Raw genomic sequence first — 20,547 nt, forward strand, 5'->3', positions numbered from 1 at the left:
CCCTCTCTAATCTTCTTGTAGCCCCCTTTAGGTACTGGAAGGTGCTTTAAGGTGTCCCTGGAGCCTTCTCTTCTCCAGGCTGAACAGCCCCAGCTTTCTCAGCCTTTTGAGTTTGACTCTTCTCTAGCTGGTTCTCTGTCTTTAATAAGTGTCTTTGTGAGAAAGACCCTGACAAAAAATCATGACTGGATCATGTATTTCTCCCCATCCCTTTGTTATGTTGCTCTGAATCCTTCTTTGATTCCATATGGAGGAATAATTGTTGTAATCCCTGCCATGCTGTAGGGACTTGTGTGCTTTGCTTAGTGGGTTCATTGGTTAGTGTAGCAGAGCACTTTTGGGACTTTCCCATCCCCTACCTGGATAATGTCTTGCGTCGTGTAAGTGTTATGTGTATTCTTGAGAAGTTTTTGAGAATTGAGAGAATGATTATAAGCTGGGCCCAAACTTCTTCTGGTGTTCAGCTGGAGCTATATTTTTACTCTGAGACAGAATTATGTTGCTAATGCTGCAGCCAGTCTCACAAAATTAAATAATCCTACTGTTTTGCTGTTCCCCTTCTACCTTGCAGTCCTCCACTTCATAGCCAAAGTGCTATAGTTTAGGAGTTGTATGAACGTTTGATGGCTTTTTCATGGAGGTGCTGTGATTCTTTGTCACCTTCTACCTAAACACTGCCAGTAAAGGCTCACAGTGAGCATAAAACACAACTGTGCTGGAGAAATAGTATGCTTAGTTCTGTCATATAGGTGTAAAGGGCAAACAGGGAAGGAAGCAGCAGGCACAGGAGGAGTAGGAAAACACATTTCTGATATAGCATAATGCCATTTTATCTCTGAATACCCTGCAATATATACAGAAAGACTTCAGCAACATCTGTGCCTCAGAATTCATAGCCAAGATGAAAACAAAACTTTCATCTGGCAGGAACTGTGCAGGAGGTATTTGGTAAGATCTGCCTGGCATGAAAGAGCAAAAGCCAAAAGTTGTGAAGAGCTTCTTCTTTTTTTTTTTCCCTTTTTCTTGTCTTTTTCCCCCCCTACTTCTTTCCCTTTTCTTTTTTTTTTTTTTTTTTTTCTTTTTCCTCTCCATAACCAGGAAGCATAACTCTCTCAGTAGCCTCTGTGTTTCAGTGGGAACATTCAGGGACTGTCTTAGCAGCACTTGAGAGCCTAACCTTGAGAACAAAAGTAGTGTTTCATGTGGTTACGTAGTGAAAGATGTGGGTAGGCATCTAGTGGGAATCCAGAAAGCGCGTGGGCGCTTGATTCCCTCGGAAACTGTTGGGATTTGGCACCTAAGCTGGTAAAGTATTTTAAAAAACTCTTAAATATCTTTTTGAAAATTGGGTCTGATGTTGCTAATCATTGTGAAGGGTGGGGGGATTTTTTTATTGTGATGTAATGGTGGCTTTGATCTTTGTTACTTTCTAGTAGATAAACAGAAGGAAGTTGAAGGAAAGCAACAGAAGTGACTTTGGGATTGGAGGGATTGACGCAAGAGGAAGATAAAAGCTATGTACTTGTGTAGTTTTTATAAAATGAGTGGGAAGGCAGGACTGCTATGGGCTTCTGAAGGGTATAAATGCCAAGGAATGGAGGGTGTGGAAGAAAGAAACTGAGTCTCTACTCTGCAAGTGCTTGTGCAGGCAGGTAGCCTCACACACAGCCTCATTCAAAAGGAGAATTTTCATAGACCCTTGTGAGTGTCACAGGGACATGCTGCTGAGGAACAGAGACACTTTGTGTGGCAGCAAGGAAGGTGCCTGCTTTGGTACTTCAGTCAGGGTACACCACTAAAATATGCAGTTGTCTGCACTTCAGATTGGTTGGCATCTACAAATGTCATCACATCACACAAAAGCTGCTTCCCATTTGTGCTGGCCTTCCCAGACAGGAGGAGCTTTAGGAAACTCCTGTCCCAAACTTGGATTGTTAGTGCTTGAATCTCCACCCTGCATTACAGCTGGCTGCCATGGTGATACAGTTTAATCTCACTGATCTCTTGTGGTATCTGAAACTTTCACCAGGAGGGAAAAGCAGGGTGACAGCTGCTCCAGGGCACAGGTTGGTAGGAGGGGAACACCAGGTAGGTAAAACAGTCTGTCTTGGGACTGTTCTTCTGAGATGTTAGGACATCTCTTATTATAGTCACTAGGTCATAAATATTATATTTATGTGTAAGGATATAATCCAATAAGATTTGGGCATCTTGGGGAGTGCTTGATGTCAAAGGTATAAGAAAGCTACTTGAAGATGATAAAGCATTAGCAGAGAATATTGAGTCTTAACTGCTGGAGGTGTTGGGGATGTTCCTGTGTCAAGTGCACTTTTTGTAGCCAATAGATCTATAAACTAATTTGAGATAATTACTAAAGGAAAAATTAGACCAAATAGAGAAATGTTAATAAGTCACCAGAGCTGGATGGCATTCAAGAATCCTGAGGAGCTTGAATGTGAAACTGCAGAACTGCTGGCCAAGCTGTTTAATTTATCACTACAGACAGCCACTGTGCCAGAGGACTGGGGAGCTGCCAGTGTGATTCCCAACTGTAAAAAGGGCTCTAGAGGGGATCCTGGGAACAACACAACAAAGAGTCATGCTACCAGGAATGGAAAAGATCTCTGAATATGTAGAGAAACGTTAACTGTTAATGGGAAAGTCGGTGTGGCTTCTGAAAACGAAAATCCTGCTTCCCAATCCCATGAAGTTCTGTGGGCTGTTAATAAGGAAGGGTTAAAGTGGATATAAGATGTTTGGATTTTCAGAAAACTTCTGTCAACACTTGAAGCTCCTGTAAGTTTGGAGGAAAGGCTTTTTTATGGTTTGAAAGCCACATGGATAATAGGAAGTAAAACATTTGGGACAATTTCACATCTTATGATGGAGAGGGAAACATCACTTCAGCAGCAACCACAAAGGCCATCATCCTCATGGGAAAGTGATGAATGATACCATTTGGCTTTGGTATAAATGCTCAATGCACCCATAACTTGTGGGTGATGTGCGGTTCTGGTCTCCACATCTCTTGCAGAGCACACAGTGGCATTGCAGAAAGGGCAATGAAATGGGCTACCTTCCAAGAAGAAGCTAAAATAATTGAGACTTTGATTTAAACCTGTGTTCCTTCCTTTCTTCCCGTATGGAACAAAGTCAGCAGGTAAAGGTAATATGAGCCATCAGCTCTCATGCTTTTACAACCAGGGAACTTTTGATTAAACACGATGGGCTTTGATTTTAAAATAGGTGGAAGACCATACTAGTGCAGTGGAGAATTGGTGACTGTAGCCTCAGAATAGGTAGAATTTGGTGACAGGCTTTCAGGCACTCACCTGTGCAGGGAAAATCCCACTTGCACTTTGCACAACTCTTGCCTTTACAAGAATCTCTGCATGACCCTTCCTTTCCCCAGGGCTCTCCTGTGCAGTTTTTCATAGGAAGCAATTATCCAGGTGGCTGGCAAGTGTTCGACACTCCCTTGTGTGCACAATGAGGTTTTTTTTTAATTATAAGTGACTTATTCCTCATAGAAGTAATTTTTTTTTTTTTAATGCTGCCTTCAGCAGGGTGTGCATGTGAACTTTATTTTAATTAAGGGTGAGGAATCTGTTTTACATAACTATATCCCAGATTCTCATGAGAGAGTGAAAACAGCCCTGGGGGATTGATGAAAAGGACAGTGAAATCGGGTTGCCTCACCGATGGGAGGCCTGATTCCAGTTCTGAGGTTTTCTGTACCTGTGGGACTTGCTCCAAGCTGGTTGACAGCCAGAGGAATTGAACCAGTGCAGAAGCACTGCCTCCTCACAGCTTTATTTTGGGCCACTAATTTGTGGTTCTGGGCAGATACTGGGGTGGCTGTTGCAGCTCTGCCTGAGGTTGTTGTCTCTGTAGTGGGAGTGGCCAAATGGGATGTGAATCTGCTTCCAAGCCCTTTCACCCATGTCCTGTTGCTGGCTCAGACAACTTCTGCCATGTTGCCTGTTGCCACGGTATTGTATTGGAACACTTGGTTTACCCATCTCCTTGGAACAGGGGTGCCTGTTATGATCAAAATGTGATCCCCACCAGCCAGCTGAGTTGCTAATTTACTAGCAGCACTAATGGGATTGGGTCAAGATGGTTCTCTGAATCTTTGAGAAAGAAAACAAATGGTGCTGGAGGTCACAAACAAATGCTCTTGGCTAAAATTTGTTCTGAGTTGTAAAACCTGGAAGGGACAGGGAGCAGATGAGCAAAATGTTTCTGTACCATTAAGGAGGGAAAATCCAGGGTGTGTATGTGGCCTTTTGTTTATCTATTTTCCTGTTAAGAAAAAAAAAGTGATAAAGGTGTTAAAACTCAGCTGTTGCTGGAACTGTACTGGAAGTGGAGCATATAAATAAGAGGATCTCTTTCACTGTGCGCAAAGAGAAATATGAAAAACAAACCACAAACTCTGTAAAGAGGCTAATGAAGTTTGTGAGTCAAACCTGGCATGTTGTTAGCACCTGCTGCTTGTTTGTGGTGACTGAAGCAAGCACCCCTTTCAGGAAGTCTTTCATACTGGAGATAGTTTTGCTCTCCTGTATTCAGAACCTTGGTGTGTTTGAAGAAGCTGAGCTGGTGACAGACTGCACAGCTGAGACCTTCAGCTTGATTCCTGCTGAATCTGGTGGTAACTGGCAATTTTTTCTGATGCCAAAAGCCTAGAGAGATTTGGCATGATGCCACTGCATGAGGACAATGTTGGTTTTGTTCTATTTCTGTTTCTGCCCCAAGAGCTGGCTCTAGAGAGTGTCTAGAAATTGGCTTCTCTTACCAGAATCTTATATGAATCAAAGGAGAGTTTTGATGCTCGACTCCTAATGTTTCATTGAAGTGGCAGTTCATGCCATTGATCTGGAAAGTGTTTAGAAATTAAAATTGATGGGAATTAACTGATGATGCTGGGGCTTTGCAGCCCCAGGTGGGCATCTGCCACCAATCTCCTGGGGAAGGAGAAAACAGATGAGCAAGGAGGTGGGGCAAAGATAAACCTGTGGGAATAGATGTCCTTCAGCTGTTCAGCAGAGCAACATAAATGAGTGCACTTTAGAGAGAAAGGAATGTGATGGTCGTGTCACAGCTTGGATGTGCTTTGCTCTGGGGTGAATTCATAGGCTGGAGCATGTGCTTTGAGTGGAGGTCAACAGATTCAGCCTGATGTGAGGTAAGTGGGGAACAAGGTCAATGTCAGTCATGGCAGTCTGAGGGGATGTGCTGAGGGCTTTAAGCACCTCAGAGTGCAGAAGCTGTAGAGGAATGTCTGATGGTGAAATTTTTTTCCAGAGAAAGAGGCCTGACCATTTTCTTCATCTTAACAGAACTTGAGGAAATGGCCTCAAGATATGCCAGGGAAGGTTTAGATTAGATATTAGGATTTTTTTTCCCTCAACAATGTTATAAATCATTGGAAGAGACTGCTTAAGGAAGTGGTGGAGTCACCGTCCCTGGAAGTGTTCAGAAAATGTATTAGTATGGCACTTGAGGACATGGTTTGATGGTGAATGTGGTGGTGGTGCTGGATTGATAGTTGGACTTGATGATTTTAAAGGTTTTTTTTCCAACCTTAATGACCCTATGATTCTGTGACATGAAAATCCTATTCCTGGCACAGGTGGTTGGAACAAGAACACTGTAAGCTGTGCCAGGAGCAGTGATGCAAATCTCTGCTTTATGCAACTTGTGCCCTATAGGGAGTAGGGTAAAGTACTGTAATCGCTTGGTAGTTTAAACCAGGAACAAATCTGTGAGGCTCCTTCAGGTGGAAAGGCAAAAGAGAGCGAGCAGTGCCAATATCTCTGATTGGGAAAGTTGCACAGAAGATGGGTAAGGATGGCAGAGCACTGCCAGTTCCTCCTGCTCTCTGAGCTGTTTCCATTCTGAGAGTGGTGCCAGCTGCAGCAGCTTCTGCCTGGCAGCCTGTTCCAGCAGCAGATCCCTGCTCCATGCCTTGCTCGAGTCACTTGCAAAATTAACAGAGGGTTGAAGGATTGCAAGTGCAGAACCAGAACAGGACAGAACCCTGGAAGATGTGTTTCTTCTCTGCTGTGGACCTGTGTGACCTTTCTCAACTCACTTCACCTCTCCTCAGTTTATAGAGGGGTAGTGGAGCTACTGTGCACTTTCAGGTATTCTGTGTTACCTGGCAGAAGTTGTTCTTTCACCTACATTAGTAATGTTTTATCACTGAGTAGTGTTTTATGCATGAATACTTTTCTGTGCAGTGCTTAAAATTTAGAAAAAGGTCCTGAAATTTTATGAGCCTCTTGCATAGGCAGAGCTGTCCCAGGGGGTGGAAGAAGGAGGAGTTGTATGCTTTTCTGGAGAAACTCTTGTGCATTTTCTCTTCCAAAATAATTTCAGGGTATTTATTTATATTAAACCTTCATTAATTTACTGTACATTGTGAAACAGCAGATAGTGGGCTCTTTTGGAAAGGTGTACAGATTAGAAGATGCTTCAATACATAAGTCATGAGCAAGGACATAAGAGCACCCTAGGAATCATATGAAGCATGATGCTTTCTGGGCCTGCTACACAGCTGCAAAGCAATCGGTGAAGTCATATTTTGCCCACACAGCTCTCCTAAGCCTCAGTACTTTGAGTTTTACTTTGCTTGCTTTGGCTTCTGAGGCAGCTGGTGTCTGGAGCTGAGGCACTCCGGTGCTTTGCTCAGTGTCCCCAAAAGACCTGCAAACTTAGCCAAGCTTTTGGGCTTGAAAGAGATGAGCTGTGTAGCTTGAATTGCAACTGGTGCCTCTAGTTCTGGGAGGCTGTAATGACTGCGACCTTTTGAGATCTTGTTCAAACTGTTTTTGTTGCACTCAGACAGGAATGTTATGTTCTTTGTTCCATCTCCTAAAAGGCAAACTTTTCTGTATAGGCCGCTTGTGGCTTTTAGAGTTTGATATATATGGGTCAGGGGAGGAAGCAAGCATAGACTGTTGGATGTTTTCAAGCTGCTGAAAAAAATCCTTCTGAGTGCATGAAGTGGGTTTCAAGATTCCAGCTGGATTTTTGCAAATAACCTCGGTCTTGATTAGGAAAAGAAATAAGCCCCCAAATGTGGATTGCTTCCAATTTGTCTGCACACAAGTGAGTGGGCTGACTCTTCTCTGAGACAGACCTGTGTGGTAAAGGGTTACATCTTTAATTATGAACCCCTTCTCCTGGAAGGAGACATGCAACATCTCAGCTACCATTACTGAAATGTCATTTTTTTCAAGCAAAATAAAAATAATGCATTCAGTAGTTAAAATTGAGGTAAAAGCTTGTGCTGTGTCTTGGAAGGGCTCTTCTTGATGCCTGTACACCTTTAGATATGTGTCTTCACAGAATCACAGACTGGCTGAGGGAAGGGAACTCCAGAGGTCATCTGGTCTAACTTGCTGTAATCAAGCAAGGCCACCCACAGCCAGTGACTGTGCCCAGACAGCATTTGAATATCCAAGGATGGAGACTCCACCACCTTTCTGGCCAGCTTGTCAGTGCTTGGTCACCTTCACAGTGAAAAAGTGTTTCCTGATGTTCAGAGGGGCCCTCTGTGTTTCCGTTCGTGCCCATGGCCCCTGGCACTGGGCATCACTGGTAAGAGCCTGGTTCTGTCTGCTTTGCATCCTCCCTGCAGGTATTTATAGACATTGACGGGATCCCCCTGAGCCTGCGCTTCTGTTGGCTGGGCATTGCCAGCTCTGTCAGCCTTTCATCATTGAAGAGATGCTCCCCTCAGCATCTTTGCAGCCCTTTGCTGGACTCTCTCTGGCCTGTGTGCCTCTCATATAGGAAAGCCCACAACTGGACCCAGCACTCCAGGTGTGTCTTCACCAGTGCTGAGGAGAGAGGAAGGATCATCTGCCTTGAACCTGCTGGCAATACTTGGCCTAATGCAGCCCAGGGTGCCATTTGCCTTCTTGGCTGCAAGGACCCGCTGCTGGCTCAACTTGCTGACCACCAGGATCCCCAGGTCCTTTTGTGCTTGAGTGTTTTCCATCTGGATGAACCCAGCACCTGTAGGTGCCTGTGATTGTTCCTCCCTGAGTGCAGAACTTTGTGTTTCTCCTTATTCAACTTGGTGAGGCTCCTGTAGGTGCACCTGTGGTTCCCTGGGTCTTCTGGAACATCAGGATTGACATTTGCTTTCCTCCAGTCTATGGGCCCTTCTGCCAGTTGCTGTGATTGATCAAAAATTACTGAGCCTGGCCTTGCAATGGCATTCCCGGATACATCCTGTTAGGGCCTGTGTACTTATTTAGAGTCTCTATCTGTAGATGTGAACAGAAACTTCTAGAGGAGAGCTAAGGCTTGGGAATCAAGCTGCTCTTTGGTCCTCCTTTCTTCTCTTCTTTCCCTCTCTCCATTGCCTGCTGACCTCAGTCATCAGCTACTGCTAGAGGCTCTTTGCTTGTGTGACAAAGCTATTGTGGGTTTGGCTTTAGATTTAAAGCCTTCAGATAATGTGGCTTTAAAGCTAGGACACCTCTTTTGCAAAGGTTCTTGTGTTGTGTGGGGCCGCTGCTGAGGTGGTGTGCTATGTACATACAGAATTTGGTGTCTCCTGTGCAGTGTTTGCTGTTTATTCCCGGCTCAGGAAGGGGCTCTGCCACAAGGACTGGCTGTGCAAATTCAGCTCAAACTGCCTTAACTCACACTATTTACTTTGGAAATTACAGTTTCAATTGCTGCTGATAACCCAGCTGATTGTTATGTTTTACATTTAGCACAGTTTTTTTAGTTCTTTCCTTAATGACTTATGTAAATAATTTTAGAAGACTTTGCATTCATTTTGGAGAAGCTGGCGTATGGGGCTGCAAGGCTAGCAGCAGGTGCTGTAAGTAATCACTCTTCTAAATTAAGAAACACTTTCTGAGGCAGTAGGTTAATTTCTGGGTAAGCAGCCTGCATACAGATTCTTGGAATCAGCTGGATCTTGACCCAGCAAATGACTCAAGGCTTTGTGTAGATTTGGGTTATCTCACTGAAACCTTTCAGTTTTAGAGGAGACTGAGGCTGTGCTTGAATGTCTGTTGAAACTGTGTTATCACGTTGAAATCTGTGTCACCTGGCTTTGTGCTTGTCTTTGTAGCTCAGTCTTCACTGCTGTTGGAGGTGTATTTGGAGCATGGACAGTGTCACGGCTTAGCCAGGTCAGGCTGCCTGGAGCCAGCGTATCTGTCATAGAATGGTTTGAGTGGGAAGGAACCTCAAAGATCTCCTCATTCCAGCCCCCTTCCTTCTAGAAAGGTCAGGAAAACCTTTCTAGACCAGGTTGCTCAAAGCCCCATCCAGCCTGGCCTTGAACACTCCTAAGGATGGGCTATCCACAGCCTCTCTGGGCAATCTGTCTCACCACTCTCACAGCAGATAATTTCTTCCTAATATAAAATCAAAACCTTCTGCCTTCTGTCAGTTTGAAGCCTTTTCCTCTTCTCTTATCACTACATGCCCTTGTAAACAGTTCCCCTGCACATTTCTTGTAGACAGTATTTGGGTACTGAAAGACCACAGTGTTCATGAGTGGCTTATGCTGAAGTCTGTGCTGCTGTGGGTTTCTCTCATTAGTACAAGAGCAAAGTACTGCTTGAGAGCTTTATGCTGTTTCTTTCTCCACCTTTGTGCCTGTGAGAGGATTTCTGCAAAAGTATTTCCTCTGATATCACTAGTGGAGCTCTCATGGGATCTCCAAGCAGTAACTGTTGACCAGATTGTGCTCAAGTGCTGCTTGTCACTTTTGCATTGTCACAGCTCTGGATAGCCTTGTTCTTGCTCAGGAGTTGAAAATTGCCTGCAGAAGTGTGACCCACTTATTGTAAAACCACTCTTGAGTCTGTGAGGCTGATGGGGCCAGTGGTGTTCGTGACTTGAAAAGTTACATGATTTTCATAGGCTCTGCAGAGGGGGAAACTGGTAAACTCTGAGGAAACTGGTAAAATGTTAATTACTGTTACTACACAGAGTATGATTTTGGAACACTTTGTCTAACTTGTGGAGTAGAAAGGTCCAATTTTTACAAGCTCAAGCTCTCTTTAAAATCTATCTTTCTGTGTGAAGATTATGCCAAAAAGTAATGTGAAAGGTGGAATTTCTACTTACATGGAATCCCATGTAAAGTGGAATAGAACAGGAAAAATGCCCTTCTATAAGGATTCAAGGAGAGACCTTCAGATAGCTGGAGAGCTCTCGGGACTTTAGCTGGTCAGAGTGACCCTGAGATACATTAGAAAGTCTCTTTGCTCAGCCTGGCGCTCGAAGAAGGAGTCAGAACTCTTCAGTTCTCAAGGTTGTTTATTATATCTTATCTGTAAAATTCTTTCTCCTGTCCAGCTGAAGTCCGCTCAGCAAGACAGTCAGAGGCACTCTGCCTGCCCCAGGGCGGTGTTGTCTTATACTAAAAACTACATGTACAATATTTACAACTACTTTCCAATACCTATCACCTATATTAGACAGTGAGCTTCTACTCTAAACCAATCTAAAAGTGCCAACATCACAGCAGAAGATGGAGGCCAAGAAGAAGGAGAAAGGCTGGACATGCCCAGATTCCTCCATCTTGTGTCCTGAACCCCCATTCTAAAAACCCCAAAAATCTATTTTTCACCCCATCATAAATTCACTATCATTCTCCTTAAACTGTCATGGCTTGCAGATCTTCATCTAAGGTTGGTAACTTGCTCCATGGGTCACAATCAAAACCACAGGCATTTTGGGCTCTGTGCCAGGGTCTCTTAGACCCCTGGCAGGGGTCTTGGCAGTCCAGGACAGCCAGAGGGAAATTCTGAATTCTGCCAGAGAGGAAGAATGGTTTTTTGTTGCCTCTATACAACTGTAAGCTGGGACTTGCCTATCTTTGGCTTAGAGTTGGTGCTTCTTGTGCTGTTGGATGTTCAACCTAATATCAAACTGGTGCTTGAAATCATATACCTGCTAAAAAGGTCTGAAGCCACTTCCTGCACCCTTTAGCTTGATTTTTTTGCTATGGTCAATCATCTTCAGACCAAAATGCTCTTAGGCTGGAAAGTCAGTGTTGGGATACAGCCCTTTCACATTTAAAAAAATTAATAATCCAAATGACAGACTCCTGAAGGTAGAACTCATTTCTTGTGAACAGCATAACAGAACGACATGGCTTTTGTAATTTTTTTAGGTCTGTAATCTCTTCTCCCTTTGTAGATTAAAAATTTACTGACTTCTTTGCTCTGAAATGTTGAAGAAGAGGAACAGTTTTACATGTGCAGAGTGTAACAGACAATGTTGTACTTCTTCTCTATAATGGAAACTAGATGTGTAAGCAACTTGGCTTTTTGATAGCTCAGCTTTGCTTGAAAACCGGAATTCTTGGGTAGCTCTGAAGGCAAGCAGTCCTCTTCAGGTGACATTCTGGTTCTGTGGGAATTGGGACTGAAATATTTTTAAAAAGAAACGGTGAAAACACTGACTCTATGAATCTTCTGACAGTGGATGTCTTGTGGGTTTAACAGATAGATGATCCAAATGCATATTGATGCTTTCAGATGATCTCAGTGTATTCTTTGGGATGCTGTGAGATGTCTGTAGGCTTGGAATGGAGAGGTGCAACAGGCAAGAGCTGGATGGACAATGAGTTGGTGATGGGAGCATAGAAACATGCTGATCTTGGACAGGCTTTTCAAAAGGGGTCAGAATTTGAACTTTCTTCAGTTCTGCAGGGAAATGACTTAGCTCTGTGTGGGCCACAGGAATTGACAGCATCAGGTAAATAAGTGACCAGATGTTCAACAGGTGTCTGGAAGGTTGGCTTTCTGAATGGACTACTGAAAAGAAAGCAGAGGATCAAAATTCTCTGCTCCAGACTTGTAGATTTTGATAGGTAGTTTAAATAGGCAATTTAAGAATATTGTTTTGCACCTTTCTCAATGACTGCCCTAAACTCAGTCTATCCAAATATTTTTTCCAGGCGGCATGAAGAATTTGTAATGCTTTCTGTTATCAAAAGCAGAGCTTGAAAGAGTCCTGCACCATACCAAAGATATGAATGCTGTGTTAAGGAATTTGGGCATATTAATAAAAACAACATATTACTCTACCACTCTCTCCTCTGAAATTAAACGTGTCAAACAAATTGCTGAAACAGTAGACGGAAACTTGGCAATTACGTTTGTGTGGCAATTTGATTCTGTTCTCCCAAAATACCTCTGGAGAGCATCCAACTGTAGCTCTGCTCTGATCCCAAGAGTACCCTGCAGATGCCCTGAGCACACAGACATGTAAGCAGCAAGCTCTGGCGGCCTGATCTGTGTAGTTGCTAGAAAGCTTCAAAATCTGCTTTGCTCTCAGAGGACTTTCCATTTGGGAAAGGAACTGATACCATTCCAATTTTAACTCTGGAAGAGGAAGGGAAAATAGAAAATCTTCAGAGAAGCAAGTTTTTGTCTAGACTGTGGAGCCAGCTGGGTGTCTTGTTCTGTCTTGTCAGGCTGCCTTCTTGTTTGAGGCTGTGTCTGAGTGGTTGACAAGTGCATTAACTCTGGGAAAATAAACCCACTTTTGGTGTGGCAAATGAAACCTGGACTCCCGTGACCATCCTCTGCCACAGTTGTTTCAGCACTGCTTTACTGACCCATAAAAATGCACAATCTTCTCTCCTTGTCCTTTCCCTCTCATCATTTGAAAAGCTTTCCTCTGTTTTTGCCTTAAAAACTACTTTTGAAATGAAAGTTCCCTTTTGTTTCACTGACTATAAAGTGTGCATGATAATTACAGGACAATTGCTGTGTAAGGTGAGATACTGCAGCGTTTCTGCAGGACAAAACCTTGCTCCAAGCAGGAGCAATTCAACCTCTCTCACTCAAACCCCAGGAGCCAGGGACGAGGGATTTCCTCAGTTTTGTGCTCAGCAGTGACAGTGGTATCTGTGTGGATACAATTTATTGCACTGTAAGTAATAGTTTAATGGCCTTGCACGAGATAAATGCTGCTTCATGCTGGTGTGTGGTTTTCAATAGTATGGCAGAGAATTACTTAGGCCTTTTAATCTGCATCATTCAAGAAGGCAATATTTTAAAAATGTGATTATGATATCAAAGGTTTGTGAAGTGAAGGGCAGAGAGGCTTTTGTTCCTCCAAAGTTTTCCTGTCTAGAGAATGTAAGTCATAAGCATGACAACTATGGGATTTTTTTTTGTTTTTGCTATTTGATTTGATAGTTTTTTTATTCTTTGAGTCAGGCTTCTTTCCTTCTCCTGCGTTTGGATCCTCTTAAAATGACTAGTTTCAGGGAAAAATGCAAGCATAGCAGAATACCTGCTGTGGAAGTCTTCTGTCATTTGCTAACTAATTGCTGCTTTTAGAGTGGTACCTGTCTTGTTTCTTCAGCAGTATGTCTACTTAGTTGTGCTCTTGCTTCAAAATAGCTCATGTTTCATTCTCTGAAAGCCCACTGTCCTTGACTGTCTTTTAAACTTTTTTTTTATTTTTATCATTTGTTTGGGTTATTTTCTGTTGGTTGCTGTCAGGGAGATGCTGTGGTAGCTAAAGAGGCTGTTCCTCTTCCCTGTTGTATCCCAGTTGTTGCATTGGTTATTTACAAGGATGCGACCTGACTTGCACCATAGTTGTTGACCCTGTCTTGTGCAAAGCCCTGCTGCCTCCAAGGATCCAAATAAAGGATCTTTTTAAAAATTAGATGCTACAGACCCTATGCTGTTGTCTGTAAAACCAGGGGCTTTGGTTTGGGCAGGACCCAGGCCCCCCATTCAGAGCAGCGGTACTGTACAAAGCCTTTGGCCCCTGGAATACCTGAGTTCCTCAGCTCCCTGGAATACCTGAGTTCCCTTGATCCCTGAGGGATCAAGGCCAGATTGGATTGAACAGGGCTCATAGACATGTTTCCCTCAGGAGAGGCACTCAGCTCTGGCACATACTTACCTGGTCAATATTTGCTTAGTTAAGAGTGGGAAGGGATGGGAAAGTTCATCAGCCAGTGGTAAACTGGTTTTCTGAGCATCAATACCATTAGATTTGGGTTCAAAGGCACTGTGTGGGCAGAAACTGGCCTCTCAGCCCTCAGTGCCTCCTGGCTGTAAACCTGTCCACCTTGTCCCAGGTTGTGTTGGGGATGGCAGTAGCTATTTTAGGGCAGTTCTGGAGGCATTGGGTGGGAAAAGATAGGGATTTGGGTGCTAGAAAAAAGTTCTAGAAAAGCTTCTGAAGGTGGGGGTATTATTGCACAAGTTAAATGATACCCTGGATACAACTACTTTGTGGTTGGGGCTGTTTTAAAGTGTGGTTTATTTGGCATTGAACAGCTGTCAGAGAGGTGGTTTTAGCCACTGTGCTTTTAAATTCAGCATGCTAAAGCCCTTTGGAGTTGTGAGAATATGTGTATGTGCAGACTGGTGTTGGTTGAATTCAATTGTTACAAAACACACCCTTGGAAACCTCATCTGGGATGGTGTTGCCATGTCCCTCACATTTTGCCAGTTTTCAGAAGCTGTCAGGTAGTACTGTGTGGGAAGTGTTACAGGGATAAATCCTGAAATCCTAATTTGGGCTAAACTCCCACTGTTTTCAGTGGGTGGCTTGCTGGCATTAAGGCCAAGTACCCCCCGCTATTACAGATGACCTTTCTGTCCTTTAAAAATCAAGGAGACTGAGACTTGATGCCTCTGTCTTGTACTAGAGATCAAACTGCAGGATTGCAGCCCTTAAAGTTTGTACATGTGCTGAGATTTGTGAACAAGAAGTTGGTTAACCAAAAACATTTCCAGTAACTGTTCTTTAGATTCTCAGTAGTGCTGGTGAAATGCCAGAGATCTGGAAACAGAAATTAGCTGGTGACGTAGAGCAGTGCATGAAGAAGACACTAATTCCATAGGGGAAACACTGATGTTCTGAAAACTCTACTTTTCATAAATAGAGAATATATAACCCCATGTATTTTAAATGGAAAAATTTAAATTCTTTCAAATTACCAGCATAAATTTATTGAAATTGTTTGCTCAGATAAATGATTTTTATTTTTTTAGGATAATGTTTCTATGAAATCCCTGCAACTTTTGTCACTATATTGCTTTCCAGCAAAATTGAATTAAATGTATTTTAGAAGTCAAGAGTCTGAAAGTAGGTACCTGGAGTTCCTGACTATCACCAAGTGGTTGAGATCATAAGTTGTTCTGGCTTTGTCTCTCTATGGAAAAAAGAGGGAAGATGTTGTGTTTGTGTTGGCAATGCTTAATAAAATCAAACAATATTCAAACAGTAAGAAAAGAAAAAGGCCTAAATCCCTCCAGAAAATGTTGCTGTGCAAACCTTGGCTGGCAGGTCTTCCCAGCTGAAGAGCTTCTTTCCTACATCTCAGTGGAGCATCAAAATGAAAGTCTGACTGAACCCAACTTGATGTCAGCCTCAAATATTATGTAAGGGTACCCCAATAACTTGCTCAGTTGCTAGTGAGGCTCTGAAGCCCACACTGTATTGTTTTTCTTGCCCATTTCCCCTTAGGTGGTCATTGGCTATTCATATTTCAAGCTCAGGAGGGCTCTTCTGTCCCATCACTTGGACTCCAAGGGGGAAGAAGCATTTTCAAATCCTTCCATGCCCCGCTTTACCTCTGCATTCACCCTCTGGATTGTGTACACAGCTCTCTTTTTCCTTTTTTTCTCTTCCTGAGAATATGTTTCTTGTGCTAACTGAAGTTGCAGAAGCACCTGGAAGGGTTTCATCTCATGCTGTGTGCTCTCTAACTACCTGAATTGCCTTTCCTTTAAAGACTTGATTGAGTGGTAGGAGGAGGGCCAAGCAGACAAGAAGTACTTTGGCTTTCTCCCCCTCTTGTGCCTCCAAGATCACAAATGAGGTCTGTGAGAGCTGGGACAAGAGCTGGCATCTCCCTAGTACTGGAACTGTACTCCACACACTAAAATTCATAATGAGGGTGTTATGGTACTGATCCCAGCTCTTCTGCTGGTTTTCTGCTCAAGGTTGTCACAACCACTTCTAATTTGTCTTCATCACTAAACTGGGGCCTTGGATACTGAGGAGTAAAAACGTGCTTCAGACAAGTAGTCTGAATGATGTTGTGTGTCTCTCTCCTTTAAAGCCTTCCTGTCAGTTTGTGTGGCTTGTCATTGCAGAATTGTAGGTTGACAGGAACCTCTGTGTGGATAGTCTAGTCCAATTCCCCATCTAATGTAGTGGCAGCTGAAACGGCTCAGTGGCATGTCCAGTGGGGTTTTGAGCATGCCCAAGGATAGAGATTCCCATTATCTTCCTGAGCAACATGTGGTTTTCTGAGTTCTCTGGTTTTGTGTCCATCTCCCCTCATCCCCACCCAGAAAAAAAAGTGTGGTTTTGTTGTGGGGTTTGTTCTTACATTTAAATGGAATTTCCTGTGTTTCAGTTTGTGCCTGCTGACTCTTGTCCTGTTGCTGGATACCACTAAGAGGAGCCTGGTTTCATCTTCTTTACATCTCCATCAGGTATTTATGCACATTGGTAAGACCCCTCTGAACTTTTTCTTCTCCAGGCTGAAGAGTCCCAGCTCCTTCAGCCTCTCTTTATATGCCAGATACTCCAGTCCCTTAATTGTCTTCGTGGACCTTTTGCTAGACTCTCAGCAGTATGTCCACATCTCTGTTGTACTGGGGAGGGAAGGACTTGTCCCAGCACTCCAGATTTGTCTCACCAGCCCTGAGCAGAGGGGAAGAATCCCCTTCCTTGACCTACTGGAAGTTGTTTTTCGTAATGCAGCCCACATGCTGTTGAACTTCTTTGCTACAAATATGGTTTGGAGGCTCATGGCACACTTGATGTCCACCAGGAATCTCAGGCCTTTCTCTGCTTTTTCTGCTTCCTTTCTGCCTGTTGGCTCCCAGTCTGTGTTCCTGAGCAGCAGGGCTTTGCATTTTCCCTTGTTGAACTGCACAGGTTGGTGTTGGCCCATTTCTGCAGCCTGTCCACATCCCTCTGAGTGGCCTGCCTGGTCTGTTAGCCACCATTTCCTATGCTGTATCATCTTCAAAATTCCTAAAAATTGACTTTCTGCTGCCACCCATAATCTTTCCTTTATAAAGAATTCAGAGCCCTGGGTGAAGCATGTAATGAATCAAATCTCTCAACAGTTCTAGAAAGTACATTGCTGTTCACTTGGGAAAGTCAGACAGCGATGAGGCAGCTTCACTAGCACTAACAGAACATTAAATGCTGTGCCTTGTAGTAAAGGACTTCATTATTATTATTTAGGACTTTCATTCCTTGAATCTCTGATACTTCATGCAATACCAGCTCTTGCCCTTTGCTAGCACCATAGCAACCTGCTATAAATGTCACTATATAATGTGGCTTGTTGGCCAAAAGCTGGACAAGGAATGCTTTCTAGGGCAGGAAATCCATGGGGTCAATAAAAAAAGTGCAGTAGAATGAGGGAAAAATCCCACTGTTATTTTATAATATTGCAAAGTGATTTTTCTTTTTCTCTCCAAAACTGTGCCCTAGAGGAAATAGAGGCATTAACCAAAATTCTCTGAATGCTTTATCTATATCCCCTCCCCCAAAACCTACATCCTAGGCACGTCTAAACCTCTGGGCTAACAGATGGTGTTGAGAGGGGGAGGGAGGGGGAACAATTTGCATCTAAATAGCTGAAATAAGAAAGGGTCATGTCCCACAGACCAGCTCCACTCACCTGCTGTTTAAATCCCCCTGAGAAACAGGCAAACAGGCTTGGTTTTTTAACGTCTGCCTCGGCTGTACTTGCTCTCTGAAACTTTCTGCCCTAAAAAAGCTGCAATCCTCTGCATCTTGCTGTATGGATTCTGTTCTGCCCCCAAAAGGACGAACTTTTAAGGCTTTAGTTCTCTAAATGGATTTGACAGCTGTGTCACTTCTGTTCAGCCCTCCCATCAGAGTGACTGTTGCTGTTGGTTAGCGTAATTAGCACGAGCACTAATGATACAGAAAAGGTTCAGAGCAAATATTACCTCTTCTGCCAGCTTGCTACTCTCAGGGCTGCCTGATTGCACCTTCAGAGGTGCTCTAGCCATATGGTCCTGTGGACTTGTGATGCAATATTCTGTGCTGGGGTTGTGTGTGTAGGTGGGATGGGCTTTGGCTCTAGTGACCTCCAGGCTGCAGCCCAGTGGGGATCCTGATCCTGCAGGACTGTGGCATGGTGTTGGATGGCTGTGCTTAATCCTGCAGGCATGCAAAGCCAACGTCCTCTGGCTTCCTGACTGTGTCCTGTTACAATTTCTCAGGTCTAAGAGCTTGCTGCTTTGTAATGATTTTGTTTTGGAGTGTAAGGGTCTTTTGCCCATCTCTGTTACGCATTCATGGAGACTACTCTGGGGCTACCCCCCTGTCCTGGCAGCAAGAATTGTGCTTTTGTCTCTTCAGGCAGAGTTTCTCAAAATTTAAGGCTTTGCAAAGCCTGTAATAAGAAAAACCTCCCCCGTTCTTCATAATCATGGACACATTCACAACCCCAAAACCATCCTACCTTATTTCCCAGTGATATTTGGAGAGGAAAGAGGGCTTTTCATGAAGTTTAGTCTTAGTACAAAACACCAAGATGAACAAAACCTGGTTCTACCCATCAGTTCCTTGGGCTTCCACACTCAAATGCTAAAAATAAATAATATGACAATAGTCCAGGTGGTTCAGGAACTTTATTACTGTTGTCTCTTGACAACATCTTCTCTACTTCCCAAGAAGGCAGAGGCATTGAAAGGTTGAGTTTGGCAGACTGGAAGGCTCTGCAGGATAAGGAGTGGTGAAGATGATGTCTGGGGACTCACCACTGTCTGCTGTGTGTTGATCTGGTAGAATAAAATGTCTGCAAAGGAAGTTTTCTATTTCTGGAATTGCAAGACCTTGAATCTCTTCTTTCTTCAGCACAGGCCTGGAGGGAATAGGTGAGGTTAACCTTTGCTAAGCTCCTGGGCTCTCCCTCCCACAAGTGTCTTGGAAGAGAAAATGGCCTTAAGAACTGTCTTTGTTTTTTTTCTTTTTTTTCCCCTCATTTAATTCCCAAGTGTATTTCAGTACTGTGGGTAGTACTGGTTGATGTGCATTAGGGCAGCATGGATCTGAGCAACAGCCTTGTTTACGTGCCTCTGGGGAATAAGTTTATTTATTTTATAATTTAATATAGATTCCACATAATAGAAACAAGATCCAGTGTACAAATGCTTACAGAAATAACTGGGCAATGCACAATACCAAATTATATTATTTTAGAGCAGTCTGTGGTACTTCATAACTTTCCACAAATGTGTTTCTTTTCAGTACTTTGTCACTTGAGGATAACTATGTTTTATAAATGGTCATATCACATGATGCATACTCACTGTCTGGGAGTAAACAAAGAAGTGAGTTAACTCGGGTGGTGCAAGTTACATACACACATGCACACATCAATGTGTGTGGATATACATGTTTATACATCCACACTCTCTTCTGTAGGACAGACCTCTGCCCTGCTCCTTCTGCCCCCTTCCCCAGTTCAGTGATGCAGGCTGGTCACTCGCTCTGGCAGCTGTGCTGCTGGTCTTTGCCATGGATAAAATGCTTGTTATGCAGCAGGACCCCACAGACCATCTAAGAGCAAATCCAGAAATGAAAGATACTATTGGAAATATTTATTTTCCCTGTTTTTTAAAAACAAGAGCATGTAAATTGTGCATCTGTAGCAGAGGTGCACTTTACTTTTTGACAAAGGAGGCAAAAGGGGAATATATGAGGAATTAGGTGCCCTTTGAGGTGAGGTTTGCAGGTAGTGGGATCGAGACTGGGGAAACTGGATTTCACAGACTCCCAGAATTGTTTGTGTTGGAAGGAACCCCAATGATCATCCAGTTTCAGCCCCTTGCCTTGGGGACTGCCCTCTACTGTGCCAGATTGCTCAAAGCCCCATCCAACCTGGCCTTGAAGACTTCCAAGGATGTGATATCCACAGCTTCATGGGCAGCCTGTTTCAGTGCCTCAGCACCATCACAGGAAAGAATTTCTTCCTAGTATCTGATCTAAACCTGCTCTCTGTCTTATGGCCATTCCCCCTTGTCCTGTAACTCCATGCCCCAGTTCAAAGTCCCTCTCCAGCTCTATTGTAGCCCCTTCAGGTACTGGAAGGTGCTCTAAAATCTCTGTGGAGCTTTCTCTTCTCCAGGCTGAACAATCCCACGTCTCTGAGCCTGTCTGCATAGCAGAGGTGCTCTGGGCCCTCTGACTGCCTTTCTGGTCTCTTCCAGTTTTTTTCCAGCAGGTCCACATCCCTCTAACACTGAGGTCCCCAGAGTGGGATGCAGACTCCAGGCAGGGTCTCACCAGAGTGGCACAAAATGGAGAATTGCCTTCTTCTACAGTGGCCTGAGATGTAGGCTGCTTTTATTTTAGCAGGTTTCTTTTATTAAGTGGCTTACCAAGTGGCTGACTGACATCGGAACATTTATTTCTGTATCTTCCCAAGCTATCTCACTGGAAGAGGAGTTTGCTGTACAGAAAGGACCATTCTGGTAGTCTACAGTGTTACTTCAATCACTTTCTCTGTGTGGA

The 20,547-nt window shown here is 43.7% G+C and overlaps 1 protein-coding gene across 10 annotated transcripts in view; it reads left to right on the forward strand.

Annotated features, from left to right (window-relative positions):
* PAK1 (p21 (RAC1) activated kinase 1) overlaps positions 1 to 20,547 on the forward strand; it is a 98,929-nt gene that overhangs the window by 37,463 nt on the left and 40,919 nt on the right. For 4 of the 10 annotated variants that reach the window (XM_077174099.1, XM_077174098.1, XM_077174101.1 and 1 more), the window contains exon 2: positions 16,397 to 16,475. The exons of 4 other annotated variants lie outside the window; for them this stretch is intronic. The gene's annotated coding sequence lies outside the window, so the exon portion shown is untranslated. Of the gene's footprint in view, positions 1 to 16,396; positions 16,492 to 20,547 lie in introns of all 10 variants that reach the window. 2 more of the 10 variants (XM_077174103.1, XM_077174105.1) reach the window with 1 other exon arrangement.

Source organism: Agelaius phoeniceus, chromosome 2, assembly GCF_051311805.1.
Source record: "Agelaius phoeniceus isolate bAgePho1 chromosome 2, bAgePho1.hap1, whole genome shotgun sequence".
Classification (NCBI taxonomy): domain Eukaryota; kingdom Metazoa; phylum Chordata; class Aves; order Passeriformes; family Icteridae; genus Agelaius; species Agelaius phoeniceus.